This window comes from Triticum urartu, chromosome 2, assembly GCF_003073215.2.
Source record: "Triticum urartu cultivar G1812 chromosome 2, Tu2.1, whole genome shotgun sequence".
In the NCBI taxonomy this organism is placed as follows: Eukaryota; Viridiplantae; Streptophyta; class Magnoliopsida; order Poales; family Poaceae; genus Triticum; species Triticum urartu.
In genome coordinates, this window is record NC_053023.1 from 342577432 (window position 1) to 342597215 (window position 19784).

Here is a 19784-nt window from a genome sequence, read left to right on the forward strand (position 1 = left end):
CATGCATAGCACACACGTTGGAGGTAGTAGCCATGTCTCACAAGTAGAAAGTGAAAGTCCGGACAGGAGCGAGTTCACCTTGTGTCCAATGGTGTATGGTCAAGGTCTCATCTTATTTATCCTTGGGGCTTGGAGAGTAGTCGGAGTGTACATGGGGATGAACGTGGGATGCTCCGCATCATCTCCCCCCCCCTTGGGAAAGATCCGACCTCGGATCATGATCCTCATCACCATGGAAATGGTAGTCGTGGACGGACTCGTAGTTGGACGGAGTGGAAGACGTTGCGCAGTCCAAGTACTCCAAGGTGTCGCCGGAGTGGTATATATGCAAAAAGAGCAAACACAAACAACACTCCGAAATATAATGGTTAGAGCACACAAAGTGTCAATCATGTAAGAATGAGTCCGTGCAACAAGATTGAGCATGACAAGGTGCGTGAAGCTTATCCAAAACAGATGGAATGGTATGCAAAGCATTCATGGGAGCAAAAGAATTCATGGCGCACAAAAATGTGGTGTGAATATGATCAATGCAACCACGGTGCAAAATGATGTCATAGAGAGACGGTTTATCAATAGTATGAATAAGGCAATGGATGCTCAAGATGAGTATGTGATCATGCAATTGATGTTGGGCAATATGATCATGATGTATGAATATGCCATCAAGGTAGATCACAACAATTTTGCTAAGGAAATGCACAAGCTCATATATCATGGATGACATGGGAATACAAGATCCAACAAGGCAATCATAATATGAGTCAATCCATGCATAAGATGCAAATTTGTCATGTGTGTGAGATGTCCAATGAGCATAACATGTGTGAGCACAATCAACAAAGATGGATGTGTTGATGTACCAAAGCTCGATGTCGCGGCATGAGTGGAGGTTCGAAGGTGCTTCCAATAATTCCGACCGCTCCTCAATTCGAAGGTCCATAGAGCCAATCTTCAATGTCGCTCCTCCGTTCGCGATATGTACAACAAGAAGGAAACAACAATGAAAGAGTGAACCATCCAATATGCATATTTGAGTATGGCTCAAAGGGAAGGAGTTCACCTTTATGAGATTCTCGCAAATGTTGGTGTTGCACATCATGTATGCCTTCTCTTGACCAAATTGTCTCATGACGGTATCGCCTTGTGAATCCTTGAAAACGAAAGAACATGATAAACATTCGGAAAAACAAATGAGGTTAGCGGAGATGCAAAACCTATCATTCGTGTGGTAAGATACCCAACAAGTGTACGCATCATGCTCATCAAAAGAAAGGACAAGGGAGCATGTCATGGTAAGGAGGCATATGATGTGAGAACAACCAAATGCAATGGGCTAAATCAAGCAAGCATGCATCACAATTAAAGTGTCGAAGTCTCCACGATCAATGAGCATAACAATTGGAGGTAAGCGACAATGAACAAAATATATCATGTGAGAGGCATGAACATATACGTCATCAACCCAAGAAAGCAAGTAATAATGGAACATGGGTGATGCGACAAAGCAAGCAATCATAGCAATCAAGTGGTGTGAGATAGTAGTACGAAGATGCAACATACTAGAGGGAGTCATAGCAAGCATGTCATGGGTGCAAATAGTGTGCATGAATAATTCACATGACATAGCACAAGCATGAAAGGAGGATATGAGCAAAATAGCATCAATAGCATGAGGCACATGATAAATATGGCAATAGCATCAAGGATCTCCACCAAGCATGAAAATACACATAGGAGTAGAACAATGGGGAATCATGGGTAGATGCAAGCAAGGGTCACAATTGCATGTCAAAGGCATAGAAACAAGCATAGCATGCAAAGTGAACAAGGTAAAATGAGCATGAAGTGACAAGCGGTATATAGCCCATAGCCGTGTGAGATCCAAGTGAGAGAGATGCGCGTAGTCGTTGCGCGAAGAGAGTGGTGGGAAGGATAGTTCACGGGATCCCAAGTCATCTTTGCTCTCAAGAGCTCGTTTCGTAAACTCTTGGGGTTGAGAGATTGACGAGTATACATGAGTACCTACACAAAACAAAGACAAAGGAAAAATTGTGTGTGCATGGTATATGTACACATCATCCATCATGATGCGCACGTGCTTGTGTTGGTTAGCAAAAAATATCCAATGCTCGAATAAATGAGATGCGTGATATAGAAACATGTCATCCATCATGAGAGGTTTGTTGTTATGTATAGCATAATGGAGACTCAAATTGTGTAATGCATCATGGGAAATATCTAGAGCATTGTTATTCATGGAATGCATATGGTGCGCACAAGGGATGTAATCATGCGATACACAATAATTTTCATGGCATGGCATATGAGATGAATTGTGCAAATTTTGCAAAGGAAGCATAGCAATATCATCGGAAGAGAAACAAAAGCCGATGACCATCATCTCGTCATCTATGCCATAAGTGCAAATTGGATTTATGTGAATGGGGCATAGTCACTATGTTGAGATTGAAATGATGCAATATGGGATATCTCACTCATAGCATATGACAAGGTTAATAGATTGTCAAACATGATGTGACCAATAGAATTTTCACATGATATCCTATGGAGCATAGCATCACTACTAGGCAAATCAACATGCTCATCTTCATATTTACCATAAATAGGTAAGTCATGACATGAAGAAGTCGCACTAGCATGAAGCATGGGTATAGGTGTGTCAACATCATGCAAGCAATCATTCGTAAAATAGTCCACTAGTGGGACAAGAGAAGTACTGGCACCTATGTTACCATTGGAGCATCGCTCATGTGTTTTAGGTGAGGTGTCGAAGACCGAGTCGTGGTCATCTTCATCTTGATGGAACCATGTGGGGGTGTAGCATCGTCCACTATGGCCATCGTCGTCTCCATTGAAGGCATGGACTCGTCGAGGATAGGCGTGTCGTCATGTAGGAGACCTAGCACCAAAGAAGAAGACACACTAGGAGTAGAGGTTAAGTCGTTAGAGATCAAAGTGGCCTCACGTGCCGTGCAACTACCTCACTCACTAAGTGTGGTGGCTCACTCACTCCCTCTTGGACGCTCTCAAGTGTGAGGCTAGTGGTGGTCACACTGATCCTCTCATAGGAAATGCACTCAATGTCACAAATGGTGGAGTCACTCATATCACTCATGGTGGGGTGGCTCTCCTCACATGGGAATTGGGGCATCTCTTTATATGTGGGTTTCAGAGAGATGTTGGTGCAAATGTCTCCATGCTCAATAATGTCGTAGTTGTAGCCGCGGATGACGGCCGAAGATGGCACATCATCACTCTCCTCTAAGACCAAAGATAAGGTCTCATGTGCGGTCCCGTAGCTTGACACAGGGTATGAGTCCAATATGGGTGTTCTTCATGTTGTTGAAGAGGTTCATGCTTGTCACCATGGTCGAAGGGGATGTCCCTTGCTCGACCTTCTTGTTGTCGTCTTATTGTTGTAGGAGGTCCATATGATGTGACACCTCATAGCTCATCTCCATGACCGAAGGGAATTTCCCATGCTTGGCCATCTTCCTTGAGGGGCTTCCGAAGATGGAAGTGTCGCCCTCCCTCATAGGTGGTCACCTTGTACTTGATGATGTCGATGTAGGAAAACTCACGAGAAGTAGGCGAATATTCCGTACATCCGAAGGCGAAGATGCCTTGATAGCACTTGGCGAAGATGCCAAAGTGGTTGTTGTAGTCGTAGCTCTGTCTTGGTGGTGCTCGTCTCGCGGTCTTCTCTTGTGCTCATGAAGTTTGGCCTTGGCGTGAAGTAGGGCTTGTTGGGATTTGTGCATTTTCCCTTGGCAAGCATTTTCATGATGATGGTGTCGTTGGCGTGCTTGAGCTCTATGGCGTTCATCGTCGTTATGCACATGATGCTTGGAGGTGGCTTGCCCTTCATGACGATGTGTATCACGAACATGATGGTGGTGGCCATGGAGATGTGGATGTGGACGACTTGCGCTTGCATCATTTTTGCGCTCCGAAGACTTGTGACTTGAACGTCGCCGCGCTGAGGATGATGAAGGGGAAGAACGGTTGATCAACAAGGTCCGAATCTCCTCCATCCTTGCATCTTGCTCCTCCTTTTGTGCGGAAAGCTTGTTGTCGATGTAGTCCCTTTTCCTTTCTTCGGAGTAATGAATGTCAATGGAGAGGTTCTCGATGGGCTCTCACAATCTTGATTATGTGCCTTGCATTTGTCGTTGTAGATCAAAGATTGACGCTTTGGTGATGTAGTTGCTCATGTCGTCGTTGTTGTCGAAGACCGGAGATGAAATGCCTTGCATATCCATCACAATACTCGAGCAAATATGAGTGGGAGAAAGGGAAGAACGAATACCAAATGTACCTTGACCGAAGTTGAAGGTGGATCAATGATCACTCCAATGTGGAAAAAGGAAATAGCATAATTGGTACCAATTCTTGTCAGTTTCTCACACCTACACAAATAAGGCTTATTGTGGAGCTAGGTGAGGATAGTGGCACAAAAATTTGATGCAAAATGTTAGCAAGAGTCAATAATGTTGAAAGAGATTCGCAAATTTGCAAGTGAAACAAGTAGACCAATAGCTATATGTGGCACACGGAAACACACACACGGATAGATAAATGGGGTCATGCAACCAAGGAATGATCTCAAAATGTGGAATCCACGGAAAATGCTCTTGTTGCACAACTGTAGAGAGACGCTAGCACGATTGCTAAATAGGCGGATACGACACTTGTGCACAACCTATAGGAGACAAAAATGCAACGACTTCTATACCAAGTATGCTATGTATATGATGTTCCGGTGGTATGAACCAAGATGATTGGATATGACAATCTTATGCAATGTGGTATGATGCTATGGCACTTGCTTACAAGCTCTTTGTTCACTCTTTTTCTTTGCTTAAAAGCTTATTCTTTTTTTCTTTTTTTGTATTGCCACTTTGCGAAATGCACAAACCAAGATAGTACTTATGTATATGCGGGAACGAACTTGAGGCACAAGAGATGATATGATGATACCAATATGATATGGTATGTATGCAATGGGTGTAGATCACTAATGTGCACAAGTAATGTTACCGGCAATACTCAAATGGCTAGTCTCGATAGGCAAGTGACGCAAAATGGGCTAGGGGTTATCAATGCAATGGCAAGGGAATATACAATGGATGGATACCATGATACCAAGATGATATGGAGGTTACCGTCCTTGGCGATGATGAGTGGCGGTGATCTTGATGGAGATACCAAGATGATGGAGACTCATCCCTAAGTATCCGAAACACCTTAGGAAATGAAGTAATTGCGAACTCAAAATCTCAAATGACAAATGTCAAATGGTGGTAGCGGGAATGCGGTGGTGGTTGCGGAAGTTCAATGGCATTGCGGAATGGCAATGATGGGTTGAGGAGTACGCAATGTGGAAGTGGAGTGTAAGGTTGTGGACTATACACGGAGTCGGAGTTGGAAGAACGGTCCCTAAGTAGCCGAAACACCTTAGGAGACACAACTCACAACACAAACAAAATTGGGTTAAGTTGGGGTGGCGGGAGTGTTAGGCGGGCAAAACTATACGGAAGTTATGGTGGTGGTGGTTGATGAAAAATCAACCGTTCCTAAGTAGCCTGGACACCTTAGGAGACTCAAATCACTCCTCAAGCAACCACTAATGCGATGGGGAACAAAATTGGTTAGGTTGCAGAAGTCGGTGGTGGAGTAGCGGAGGACGTGGTGGAAGCCCTAGGCAAAGATGCCAAAGTTCCAAAACTTTGATGGAGTCAAAATATTTTGGTGGTATTTGTGTTGAAAGGGGGGTGTCAAGAGCTTTTGAACGAGCTAAAGAACGAGAAAATCGGACTCGGGATGAATTAGTTATGGCCGAAACAAAAATCAGCTGAAATCTGAAACTACAGGTTACGGACGTCCGGAGAAGGTCGGATGTCCGGGGGGCGGACGTCCGGGCGGGCTCGGAAGTCCGTAAATTCGGCTCGGGTTAGGGGTTCCGGTCGTCTGGAAAAGGTTGGGCGTCCGTTCGGTCCAGGGGCTCCGGACGTCCGGAAAAGGCCGGTCGTCTGGTGGGTCGGGGTCAACGCGAGATGCAAGATCCTGGGCGCGATTTTGGGCGGAAAATGATGATTTTGGGGTCAAAATTGATGAGATTTCATGCGTGAAAGATGGGGAAACTTGGGGAGATGCCAGATCCACTTGAAACCAAGAAAATCTATGGATCAAATCCAACAAAACTTTGTCAAACCAACAAATCACAAAAAATAAATTGGGGCTATTTTTGGTGGGGATTTTCGAATTTGGGGAAGAACACAACAAAATTAGGCTAGAAAACAAGGGGGGCTCCGAAATCGTGATCAATGTGGCTCATGATACCAAGATGATGTAGGGTAGAGCCCTAATCGGCCGATCTTTCACGAAAGGAGCGGATCCCACGATGAACACAAAGAACACATGGGGGAAAAGAGGGAAAACACAAGGAGAAACACAAGAGAATCACTAAACCAACACAAGATAGTAACACATGTGCTAGATCCTTGGATACATAAGAGTTCACACTGTACACGATCAACTACGGACGATACAAGGGTAGCCGTTCTTCTCCGTGAGGAGGTCTTCATGTTCTTCTCCGCGAGGAGGTCTTGAATCCAATAGGATCTTCTCCGAAGAGGCCGCGGTCTCTCTCGAGGAGTAGATCCATTGTGGATGAGCAATGCTCTATCTCTCAAATGAGCTAAACAAATGCTAACCCTCAAATGGTGGAGGTGTAGGAGTATATATAGTCTAGGGCCACGAAGGGGTAAGTGAAGGGGTACATGGGCTGCGGCCCAAAACATGGCAACGCACAGGCGCCAGTCGTCCGTCAGGTACTGGACGTTCGGTGGCTCGCGAAGGTCCGGTTGTCCTGTACTTGTCGGACGTCCGGCGTTTTGGCTCGGTTGAGGTGACGCCGGATTTTCGGGGACGGTCAGACGTCCGGACGCTGGAGTGTGTCGGACGTCCAGGACTTGTCGGACGTCCGCTCATTTTGGCTCGGGTGCGGGGTCGCCGGTCGTCCAGTCTGGGCCCGGTTGTACGGTGGGTCTTCAGGCGTCGGACGTCTGATCCTGACCAGTCGTCCGGTGGCTGGAGCTTCTTCTCTTGGTACTTGTACTTGGCGTCCTCGCTAGCTCGTCCTTAGGATGTGGTGGCTCTGTGGCTTTCCTCTAAGTACCTGATCATGCATAGCACACATGTTGGAGGTAGTAGCCATGTCTCACATGTAGAAAGTGAAAGTTCGGAGAGGATCAAGTTCACGTTGTGTCCAATGATGTATAGTCGAGGTCTCATCTTATTATCCTTGGGGCTTGGAGAGTAGTCGGAGTGCACATGGGGATGAACGTGGGATGCTCTGCAGCATCTTGAGTTCTTCCCTAAAAGGGGTCTTTAAATCGCTTGGGGGATCTTCTCCGGTGGAGGCTCGAATCTCCGAGGAGAAGGTATCCAAGTTGATGAGCAAAGCTCTCACACAAAATATTAGCCAATCCTTTGCTAACCCTAACTAGAAGGAGGTGGGGGGAGTATATATAGTCTAAGACACGAAGGGGTAAGTGGGAAAGAGGGATACATGGGCCCTTGGCCCATTCACTGTGCACAAACACGCGCCGGATATCCGGGCTGGGGGCCGGATGCCCGAGGCTTCGGGATGGGCCGGATGTCCAGGGCAATGGGCCGGATGTCCGGGCTGGCCTGGGTCTTCCAGATGCATTTGGTGTGGAGGGGCCGGATTTCCAGGCGAAGGGGGCCGGATGTCCGGGGCTTCGGGAGGAGCTGGATGTCCGGATGTCCGGGCTGTGCTGGGCCTTTGCGGTGCTCTTTGGATGGCCGATGCCTGATTTCCAGGGGTCGGGCCGGATGTCCGGGCTAGGGCCGGATGTCCGGGCTATGGCCGGATGTCCGGCCGCTGTAGTAGCTGGCCCTTCTTCCTTCTCCTTCCTTCACTTTCGTGCACGCTTGGCCTTGGTCCTTGGGATCTCCATGGTCTCCTCGGGTGTACTTGAGTATGCACAAGGTCCATGCTTGATGTAGCATCCATGTCTTACATGCGGAAAATGAAGACTCGGAAAGGAGCGAGTTCACCTTAGGTCCAAAGTCGTATGCTTGAGTGTATATGGGGATGATCGAAGGATGCTCCGCATCATCTCCCCTCCCATGGGAAATATCCGACTTCGGATCGAAAACCTCATCACCATGGAAACGGTTGTCGTGGACGGACTTGTAGTTAGACGAAGAGGAAGACATGGCGCAATCCAAGTACTCCAAGGTGTCGCCGGAATGGTATACATGTAAAAAGAGCAAACACAAACGACACTCGGAAATACAATGGTTAGCGCACACAAAGTGTCCATAATGTAAGAATGAGTCCGTGCGGCAAGACTGTTTGTCACAAAGCGCATGAAGCTTATCAAGATGATAGAGAATGATATGCAAAGCGTTCATGGGAGCAAAATCAGGTTTATCAATAGCATGAATATGGCAATGGATGCTCAATATGAATAAGTTATCATGCAATTGATGGTAGGCAATATGAGCATGATGTATGAATATGCCATCAAGGAAGATCACAACAAATTTGCTAAGGTAATGCACAAGCTCATATATCATGGATGATATGGGAATCTAAGATGCAAATTTGTCGTGTGTATAATATGTCCAATGAGCATGACATGTGTGAGTACAATCAACAAATATGGAGGTGTTGGTGTACCAATGCTTGATGTCGTGGCATGAGTGGAGGTTCGAATGTGCTTCCAATATGTCCGAGCGCTCTTCAATGTGAAGGTCCATAGAGACAATCTTCAATGTCGCTCCTCCGTTCGCGAGATGTACCATGTAGACAACAAGATGGAAACAACAATGAAAGAGTGACCCATCCAATATGCATATTTGAGGATGGCTCAAAGGGAAGGAGTTCACCTTTAGGATATTCTCGCAAATGTTGGTGTTGCACATCGTGTATGCCTTCACATGACCAAATTGTGTCATGACGGTATCACCTTGTGAATCCTACAACATGAAAGAACATGACAAACACTCGGAAAAACGAATGAGGTTAGCGGAAAACCTATCATTCATGTGGTAAAATATCCAACAAGTCGATGCATCATGCTCATCATAAGAAAATACAAGGGAGCATTTCATAATATGGAGGCATATGATGATGCGAGAACAACCAAATACAATAGGCTCAATGAAGTAAGCATGCATCACAAGTAAAGTGTCCAAGTCTCCACAATCAATAAGCATATATGCAACAATTGGAGGCAAGCGACAATGAACAAAATATATCATGTGAGAGGCATGAACATATACGTCATCAACCCAAGAAAGCAAGTAAGAATGGAACATGGGTGATGCAACAAAGCAAGCAATCATGTGAATCAAGGCGAGCAAGCTAGTAGTGTGAAGATGCAACGTACTAGAAGGAATCATGTCAAGTATGTCATGTGTGCAAATAGTGTGTATGAATAATTCACATGACATAGCACAAGCATGAAAGGATGATATGAGCAAAATAGTATCAATAGCATGAGGCACATGATAAACATGGCAATAGCAACAAGGATCTCCACCAAGCATGCAAATACACATAGGAGAAGCATAATGGTGAATCATGGGTAGATGCAAGCAAGGATCACAATTGCATGGGAAAGGCATAGAAGCAAGCATAGCATGCAAAGTAAACATGGTAAAATGAGCATGAAGCGACAAGAGGTATATAGCCCATACCCGTGTGATACCCAAGTGAGATAGATGCGCGTAGTCGTTGCACGAAGAGAAAGGTGGTAAGGATAGCCCATAGGATCCCAAGTCATCTTGCTCTCGCCCATAGCTGTGTGATACCCCAGTGAGATAGATGCGCGTAGTCGTTGCACGAAGAGAAAGGTGGTAAGGATAGCCCACGGGATCCCAACTCATCTTTGCTCTCAAGAGCTCATTTCATCAACTCTTGGGATTGAGAGGTCGACGAGTATATGTGAGTACCTACACAAAACAAAAACAAAGGGAAAATTGTGTGTGCCTGGTAGATGACACATCATCCATCATGATGCGCGCGTTCTTGTGTTGGTTAGCACAAAATATCCAATGCTCGAATAAATGAGATGTGTGATATAGAAACATGTCATCCATCATGATAGGTTTGTTGTTATGTATAGCATAATGGAGACTCAAATTGTGTAATGCATCACAATAAATATGTAGAGCATTGTTATTCATGTAATGCATATGGTGCAAGCAATTATGAGAATCATGCAATGTATGGAATGCATCAAAATCTCCTAATATGTATGAGGAAACTATGGGGGTCTCCTCATGATCATTAGTGAAAACATCACATGGAGAATATTGACAACATCCAAAACAATGCATAGTTGGAACATTCTGATTATGGCATGTCATAGTAGAGAATTGCACAATCATGTAAAGGAAGCATGGCAATGTCATCACATGAAAAACACCTTAGGAGACACAACTCACAACACAAACAAAATTGGGTTAAGTTGGGGTGGCGGGAGTGTTAGGCGGGCAAAACTATACGGAAGTTATGGTGGTGGTGGTTGATGAAAAAGCAACCGTTCCTAAGTAGCCTGGACACCTTAGGAGACTCAAATCACTCCTCAAGCAACCACTAATGCGATGGGGAACAAAATTGGTTAGGTTGCGGAAGTCGGTGGCGGAGTAGCGAAGGATGTGGTGGAAGCCCTAGGCAAAGATGCCAAAGTTCCAAAACTTTGATGGAGTCAAAATATTTTGGTGGTATTTGTGTTGAAAGGGGGGTGTCAAGAGCTTTTGAACGAGCTAGAGACGAGAAAATCGGACTCGGGATGAATTAGTTATGGCCGAAACAAAAATCAGCTGAAATTTGAAACTATAGGTTACGGACGTCCGGAGAAGGTCGGATGTCCGGGGGGCGGACGTCCGGGCGGGCTCGGAAGTCCGTAAGTTCGGCTCGGGTTAGGGGTTCCGGTCGTCCGGAAAAGGTTGGGCGTCCGGTCGGTCCAGGGGCTCCGGACGTCCGGAAAAGGCCGGTCGTCCGGTGGGTCGGGGTCAACGCGAGATGCGAGATCCGGGGCGCGATTTTGTGCGGAAAATGATGATTTTGGGGTCAAAATTGATGAGATTTCATGGGTGAAAGATGGGGAAACTTGGGGAGATGCCAGATCCACTTGAAACCAAGAAAATATATGGATCAAATCCAACAAAACTTTGTCAAACCAACAAATCACAAAAAATAAATTGGGGCTCTTTTTGGTGGGTATTTTCGAATTTGGGGAAGAACACAACAAAATTAGGCTAGAAAACAAGGGGGGCTCCGAAATCGTGATCAATGTGGCTCATGATACCAAGATGATGTAGGGTAGAGCCCTAATCGGCCGATCTTTCACGAAAGGAGCGGATCCCACGATGAACACAAAGAACACATGGGGGAAAAGAGGGAAAACACAAGGAGAAACACAAGAGAATCACTAAACCAACACAAGATAGTCACACATGTGCTAGATCCTTGGATACATAAGAGTTCACACTGTACACGATCAACTACGGACGATACAAGGGTAGCCTTCTTCTCCGTGAGGAGGTCTTCATGTTCTTCTCCGCGAGGAGGTCTTGAATCCAATAGGATCTTCTCCAAAGAGGCTGCGGTCTCTCTCGAGGAGTAGATCCATTGTGGATGAGCAATGCTCTATCTCTCAAATGAGCTAAACAAATGCTAACCCTCAAATGGTGGAGTGGAGGAGTATATATAGTCTAGGGCCATGAAGGGGTAAGTGAAGGGGTACATGGGCTGCGGCCCAAAACATGGCAACGCACAGGTGCCAGTCGTCCGTCAGGTACTGGATGTCCGGTGGCTCGCGAAGGTCCGGTTGTCCTGTACTTGTCGGAAGTCCGGCGTTTTGGCTCGGTTGAGGTGACGCCGGATTTTCGGGGACGTCAGACGTCCGGACGTGGAGTGTGTCGGACGTCCGCTCATTTTGGCTCGGGTGCGGGCTGCCGGTCGTCCAGTGTGGGGTCGTACGGTGGGTCTTCAGGCGTCCGATGTCTGATCCTGACCAGTCGTCCGTGGCTGGAGCTTCTTCTCTTGGTACTTGTACTTGGCGTCCTCGCTAGCTCGTCCGTTGGATGTGGTAGCTCCGTGGCTTTCCTCTAAGTACCTGATCATGCATAGCACACATGTTGGAGGTAGTGGCCATGTCTCACATGTAGAAATTGAAAGTTCGGAGAGGAAAGTTCGGAGAGGAAATACTATTGTTTGCACCTGGAGATCTTGTTTGGTTACATTTGCGTAAGGATAGATTTCCTAATTTGCACAAATCAAAGCTAATGCCATGTGCTGATGGTCCTTTTAAGGTGTTAGAGAAAATAAATGATAATGCTTATAAACTTGCGCTGCCCGCAGATTTTGGTGTTAGTCCCACTTTTTACATTGGAGATTTGAAGCCTTATTTGGGTGAGGAAGATGAGCTTCCGTCGAGGATGACTTCATTTCAAGAAGGGGAGGATGATGAGGACATCAATACCATTGTTACACCCACAACCCCTGCTGCTATACATACTGGACCAATTACTAGAGCTCGCGCACGCTAATTAAATTATCAAGTACTTTCGTTTCTTGGTAATGATTCTAATGTTCATGAGAATATGATGCTGCCTAAATTGGATACATTTGTTTTTCTTACAAATGAAGGGCCTGGCATGGATAAGAGGGATGAACACTGGAGCAAGACCAAGCATGGAGATGATGGCATGCGCAAGGGAATCAAGAACAGAGTTAAAAGTGATGATTTCAAGACTTTGAAGCCACCATAAGGAGTGCATGAAGCCTTGGACGAAATATACAAGATGTCACTTCATAAATTTCATCCAGAGGCTATTCTAGGTGCTGCGTCACCTTATCTTTGGGCCAGGCCCATGTAATTTCGAAATACATGATAATAGGCAGAGTCCGTATGTGGGGAAACAAGAGTTAGGGTTGGTTTCGGACCCCTCCTCCAAGGGCTATGAAATTCTCCCCCTCTTCCTCCACATATACAACCCTTAGGGCGTCGTTTAGACTTTGGGTTTTGTTTAGATTAAAGTTCGCCATAGCTGCAACTTCGCGTACTTCGTTTGTGTTCAACGACTAGACAAAGGCGTCACAGAACCCCACCTTGATCAATAAAGCTTTCATAATATATTCGCAATATCTAGATTGCAATCTTAGTTTCTTGCTTGTTCTTCGTTTGCCTACAGGAAATAGACCTTTCTGGTGAGGTTGATCGTGCTCCGGCGTGGTCAATAACCTCTCGGAGTTGGTTTAGCGATTGCTAAGGCGCGACGTCCTCGCACGTTCATAGTCGGATTGTCAAAGTCGACTTCCTACAAAATGATAGCCACCATCTCATCGAAAGACGGGACACCTTAGCCTCTATCAAGATGGCAAACATGTTGCATACTTTTCTAAAAAATTGAGTGGGCCTAGTCTGAACTATTCAACTTATGATAAAGAATTATATGCTCTTGTTCGGACCATAGAAACATGGCAACATTATTTATGGCCCAAGGAATTTGTTATACATTCTGATCATGAATCTTTGAAACACATTAAAAGTCAAGAAAAACTGAACCCTAGACATGCTAAACGGGTTTGAATTCATTGAGACTTTCCCTTATGTCATTAAACACAAGAAGGGTAAAGAAAATGTTATTGCTGATGCATTGTCTCGTCGTTATACTATGCTTTCACAACTTGACTTTAAAATATTTGGTTTGGAGACCATCAAAGATCAATATGTGCATGATGCTGAATTTAAAGATGTATTTCATAATTTTAAGGAAGGGAGAACTTGGAACAATTTCATTCTTAATGCTGGATTTGTGTTTCGTGCTAACAAGCTATGCATTCCAGCTAGCTCCGTTCGTCTTTTGTTGTTGCAGGAGGCGCATGGAGGAGGATTAATGGGACACTTTGGCGTCAAAAGACAGAGGATATACTTGCTACACATTTCTTTTGGCCAAAGATGAGACGGGATGTTGAGCGTTTTGTTGCTCGCTGCACTACATGTCAAAAAGGTAAGTCACGACTCAATCCTCGTGGTTTATATATGCCTTTGCCTGTACCTAGTGTTCCTTGGGAGGATATATCTATGGACTTTGTTTTAGGTTTACCTCAAACAAAGAAGGGGAGGGATAGCATATTTGTTGTCGTGGATAGGTTCTTGAAAATGGCACACTTTATACCATGTCATAAAAGCGATGATGCTGTTAATGTTGCTGATTTGTTCTTTCGTTAAATTATTCGCTTGCATGGTGTGCCAAATACTATTGTTCTAGATCGTGATACTAAATTTCTTAGCCACTTTTGGAGATGTTTATGGGATAAGTTGGGGACTAAACTGCATTTTAGTACTACTTGTCACCCCCAAACTGATGGAAAAACTGAAGTAGTCAATGGAACTTTGTCTACTATGCTTAGGGCTATTTTGAAGAATAATAAGAAAATGTGAGAAGAGTGCTTTGTCTACTATGCATTATACTACTAAGATGTGACCTTTTGAAATTGTGTATGGTTTCCTACCTCATGCACCTATTTATTTGTTGCCTCTTCCATCTTCGGAGAAGGTTAATTTTGATGCTAAAGAACGTGCTGAATTGATTTTAAAAATGCATGAGTTAACTAAGGAAAACATTGAGCGTATGAATGTTAAATATAAACTCGCTGGAGATAAGGGTAGAAAACATGTTGTGTTTGCACCTGGAGATGTTGTTTGGTTACATTTGTGTAAGGATTGATTTCCTAATTTGCGCAAATCAAAGCTAATGCCACGTGTTGCTGGTCTTTTTAAGGTGTTAGAGAAAATAAATGATAATGCATATAAACTTAGCTGCCTGCAGATTTTGGGGTTAGTCCCACTTTTAACATCGCAGATTTGAAGCTTTATTTGGGTGAGGAAGATGAGCTTTCGTCGAGGATGACTTCATTTCAAGAAGGGGAGGATGATGAGGACATCAATACCATTGTTACACCCACAGCCCCTGCAGCTATACATACTGGACCAATTACTAGAGCTCGCGTACACCAATTGAATTATCAGGTACTTTCGTTTCTTGGTAATGATTCTAACGTTCATGAGAATATGATGCTGCCTAAATTGGATACATTTGTATTGCTTACAAATGAAGGGCCTAGTTTGGACAAGAAAGATGAACCTTGGAGCAAGTTCAAGCATGGAGATGATGGCATGCGCAAGGGGATCAAGAACAGAGTTACAAGTGATGATTTCAGGACTTTGAAGCCATCATAAGGAGTGCATGAAGCCTTGGACGAAATATACAACATGCCACTTCATAAATTTCGTCCAGAGGCTATTCTAGGTGCTGTGTCACCTTATTATTGGGCCAAGCCCATGTATTTTTGAAATACTTAAGCATAGGCTGTTTTTGGAGTCCGTATGCGTGGGGAAACAAGATAGGGTTGGTTTCGGACCCGTCCTCCAAGGGCCATGAAATTCCCCCCTCTTCCTCCATATATACACCCACAGCCCCTACTGTTACATATACTGGACCAATTACTAGAGCTCGCGCACGCCAATTAAATTACCAGGTACTTTCGTTTCTTGGTAATGATTCTAATGTTCATGAGATTATGATGCTGCCTAAATTGGATACATTTGTTTTGCTTACAAATGAAGGGCCTAGCTTGGAGAAGGATGAACATTGGAGCAAGAACACGCATGGAGTTGATGGCATGCGCAAGGGGATCAAGAACGGAGTTACAAGTGATGATTTCAGTACTTTGAAGCCGCCATAAGGAGTGCATGAAGCCTTGGACGAAATATACAAGATGCCACTTCATAATATTCGTCCATAGGCTATTCTAGGTGCTGCGTCACCTTATTAATGGGCCAGGCCCATGTAATTTCTAAATACTTAAGTATAGGCTATTTTTAGAGTCCGTATGTGTGGGGAAACAAGAGTTAGGGTTGGTTTTGGACCCCACCCTCAAGGGCCACGAAATTCCCCCCTCTTCCTCCATATATACAGCCCTTAGGGCGTCGTTTAGACTTTGGGTTTTGTTTAGATTAAAAGTTCGCCATAGCTGCAACTTCGCGTACTTCGTTTGTGTCCAACGACTAGACCAAGACGTCACAGAACCCCACCTTGATCAATAAAGCTTTCATCTTATATTCGCAATATCCTGATTGCAATCTCAGTTTCTTGCTTGTTCTTCGTTTGCTCACAGGAAACAGACCCTCGTGGTCAGGTTGATCGTGCTCCGGCGTGGTCAATAACCCTCGGAAGTTGGTTTAGCGATTGCTAAGGTGCGACGTCTCGCACGTTCGTAGTCAGATCGTCAAGGTCGACTCCCACATAAAACGATAGCCACCATCTCATCGAAACATCGGGACACCTTAGCCTCTATCAAGTGGTATCAGATTTCCAGGTTGCTCGGTGAGATTTTACAGTTTTTCGTAGATTAGATCGAGTCTGTTCTTCATACCTACAGTCCACGAAAAAGCCACAAATAAAATTAGGGTTAGTTCATCATATCCGAACCAATCTGAGCCTTTGCATAATCTTTTTAGGGTTTTTTGGTTTGTTGAATTTGCGGTTGCATCGTCGTGTCAAGTTGCTGGTCTTAGAGTCTAGTCTTTTAGAGTTTCGAGTTCAGGTCATAAGTTGTCACGCCGCCGCCGCACCATCATCATCGCCCATCTACCACTTTTGCTTATCCGCCACCGCTCTGAATCCATATCCATATACCACCACCAATCCGTATCCATATACCACCACCAATCTGTATCCATATACCACCACTGCTACCATATACCACCACCGCTGCCATATACCACAACCATATATCCACCACCAATCCGAGTTCTGCTCATATTAGGTTTGTTCTTGAGATCAATCTAAATTCCGATTCGTGTTTCCTTGCCTGCGTAGGTCTCGGAAAAAAAACGAGTCTGGAGACCCCCGGGCAGTTTTTAGGCCAAAATTTTCACGGGCAAATTTTTTTCCCTATCCTATTTTTAGGCTTTTCTGAGTCTTTTGAGCCACGTGCCATCATAGTGATTTTTTGTCGCACTTTTTCGTCGTCGCTGCCCTGATTTCCGAAAAAAAGTGAAAAAAAAAATTCGTGCCCATCCTATCAGTTTGACGAGGGAAGAGTTTTGAGACACTCGCCATTATAGTGATTTTTCGCAAAAAAAAGAGGAGCGCAAAAAAAAGGAGCACAAAAAAAGAGCGAAAAAAAAGAGTTCCAGAGTGTGCTTTTCCCTTATTTACGTGCAGCGCCATGATTTTGTTAGTGTTGTAGGCTCGCGTCTCTAGCACGGTCTAGCCTAGGACCAGCACAGTACGTCGTTGAGCGTTTATTCAATTTTGCATCTCTGAATTAATTATTGCTGACCCTTTTTGCTACCATACTATAAGCCTTCCTAGCTCCACATACATCTACGTCGTGCGTTTGACTCTCCCTGGAAATCGCTCTATCCAAGCTTTTAAGAGTTTTGACTACAATGGTTGCCGATCACCGCCTGCTGCTGGGTAAGAACTGGTAAGAATTTGAGATTTGCTTGACGGATTTGTGACACCCGCCACCACCACCACTTGTTAGTAGTCTATAGGATCATATTCTTGTGTGTTTCTATTGCTGCTAACCATGCCAGGATCACAAGCCGATGAGACTGACTGGGAGAACTTGACGAACAAGGAGCTTCATGATACGTTTCAGCAAATGATGAGTGGACAGGTGCAAGATGTGATAAACAGATTTGAAGAGGCCATGGAGAAGATAGATGGCATGGAGAAAACGTTTGAAACAAAGCTCGATAACAAGTTTGCTGAATTGTTTTCGCGTTTTCCACTACCACCACCGGCTGCTCCTGCCGCACCTCTGCAACAACAGCAACAACACCGACTACCTCCACGTCGGGAAACAGCCCTCCGCCGAGCGAGCCGTGTCCCTCTTCAGTCGGGCCAAACTGCTAGTGCTGCTGTTGATACTTCTGTGGCTCCTACTGCTGATGTGGAGGAGGATGATTATGTGGGAGATTATGAGGATGAGGTTGATCAAAATCAGAACTACATGCCACCACCAGCACAGCAACCACCAGGTCGTCCACATGCAAATAATGGCAATGGTAGGGCTCACCCTCAGGTACGAGATCATGACCATCTCCCTAAACTAAAATTGAATATTCCACCATTTGAGGGTAGATATGTTCCTGATATATATCTTACTTGGGAGTTAGAAACTGAACAACGATTTACATGTTTACAATATCCTGAGGAGAGACGTGTTCCTGCTGCTGTTTGTGCTTTCACTAGTTTTGCATGTGTTTGGTGGTCTGAGCATTGTAGATTATATCCTATTCCGGCTACTTGGGCTGCTTTGAAAACTGCTATGCGTACTCGTTGGGTTCCACCATATTATTAACGTGAATTACTTCAAAAATTGCAGCGCTTAAGACAGGGAAAAAATTCTGTAGAAGAATATTATCAGGAATTACAAACTGGCATGATTAGATGTGGTATTGTTGAGGAGAATGAAGCTATGCTTGCACGTTTTATGGGTGGATTCAATATAGAGATTCAGACGATTCTAGAGTATAAGGAGTATACTAATATCACTCATTTATTCCATCTTGCTTGCAAAGCTGAACGTGAAGTGCAGGATCGACAGGCATTGGCGCGGACTAACTTTTCTGCAGGTCGACCTTCATCATGGACACCACGTGCATCATCTACTTCCACACGTTCTGCTACACCGGCGCCTCCGTCGGCTGCCACCTCCAACCGTGATACAATAAAGCAGGCACAATCACCACTATCTGCCAAGAGCACACCTTCTGGGCCTGCAAAGAGCTCTTCTTCATCCATGGCATTAACAGGGCAAACACATGATATTATTTGTCAACGTTGCAAGGGTGGAGGTCATTATGCGAGAGAATGCCCATCTAAGCGTGTGATGATTGTTACTGAGGATGGTGGGAATGAGTACGCTAGTGACTATGATGAGGAGACTTTGGCTCTTATTACACGTGACGAACACGGTGGAGACGATTTTGATCATGAGACGCAATACATGGCTCCTGAAGATGCTGACAGGTATGAATGTTTAGTTTCTCAACGTGTTTTGAGTGTGCAGGTTACACAAGCTGAGAAAAATCAGAGGCATAATTTGTTCCATACAAAGGGAGTTGTGAAGGAACGTTCTTCTCGCGTGATCATAGATGGAGGGAGCTGCAATAACTTGGCTAGCATGGAGATGGTGGAGAAGCTATCTCTCACCACAAGACCACATCCACATCCTTACTACATCCAATGGTTCATCAACAGCGGCAAGATTAAGGTAACACGTACTGTTCGTGTGCATTTTAGTATCTCTACATATGCTGATTATGTTGATTGTGATGTGGTACCTATGCAAGCATGTTCCTTATTACTTGGTAGACCATGGCAATTTGATAAAAATTCTGTACACCATGGTAGAAACAATTAGTATACTCTTGTTCATAACGATAAAAATATTACTTTGCTTCCTATGACTCCTGATTCCATTTTGAAAGATGATATTAATAGAGCTAATAAAGCAAAACAGGAGACAAATAAGAGTGAAAATCAGATTGTGGAAAAAGAATTTGAGCACCAAATGAAGCCTAATAATAAACCATCTACTGTTGTTTCTGAAATTAAATTGAAAAGTGCATGTTTACTTGCCACCAAATCAACTTGGTTTGGCCCTTAAGATACTTGAGCGTTTCATGATC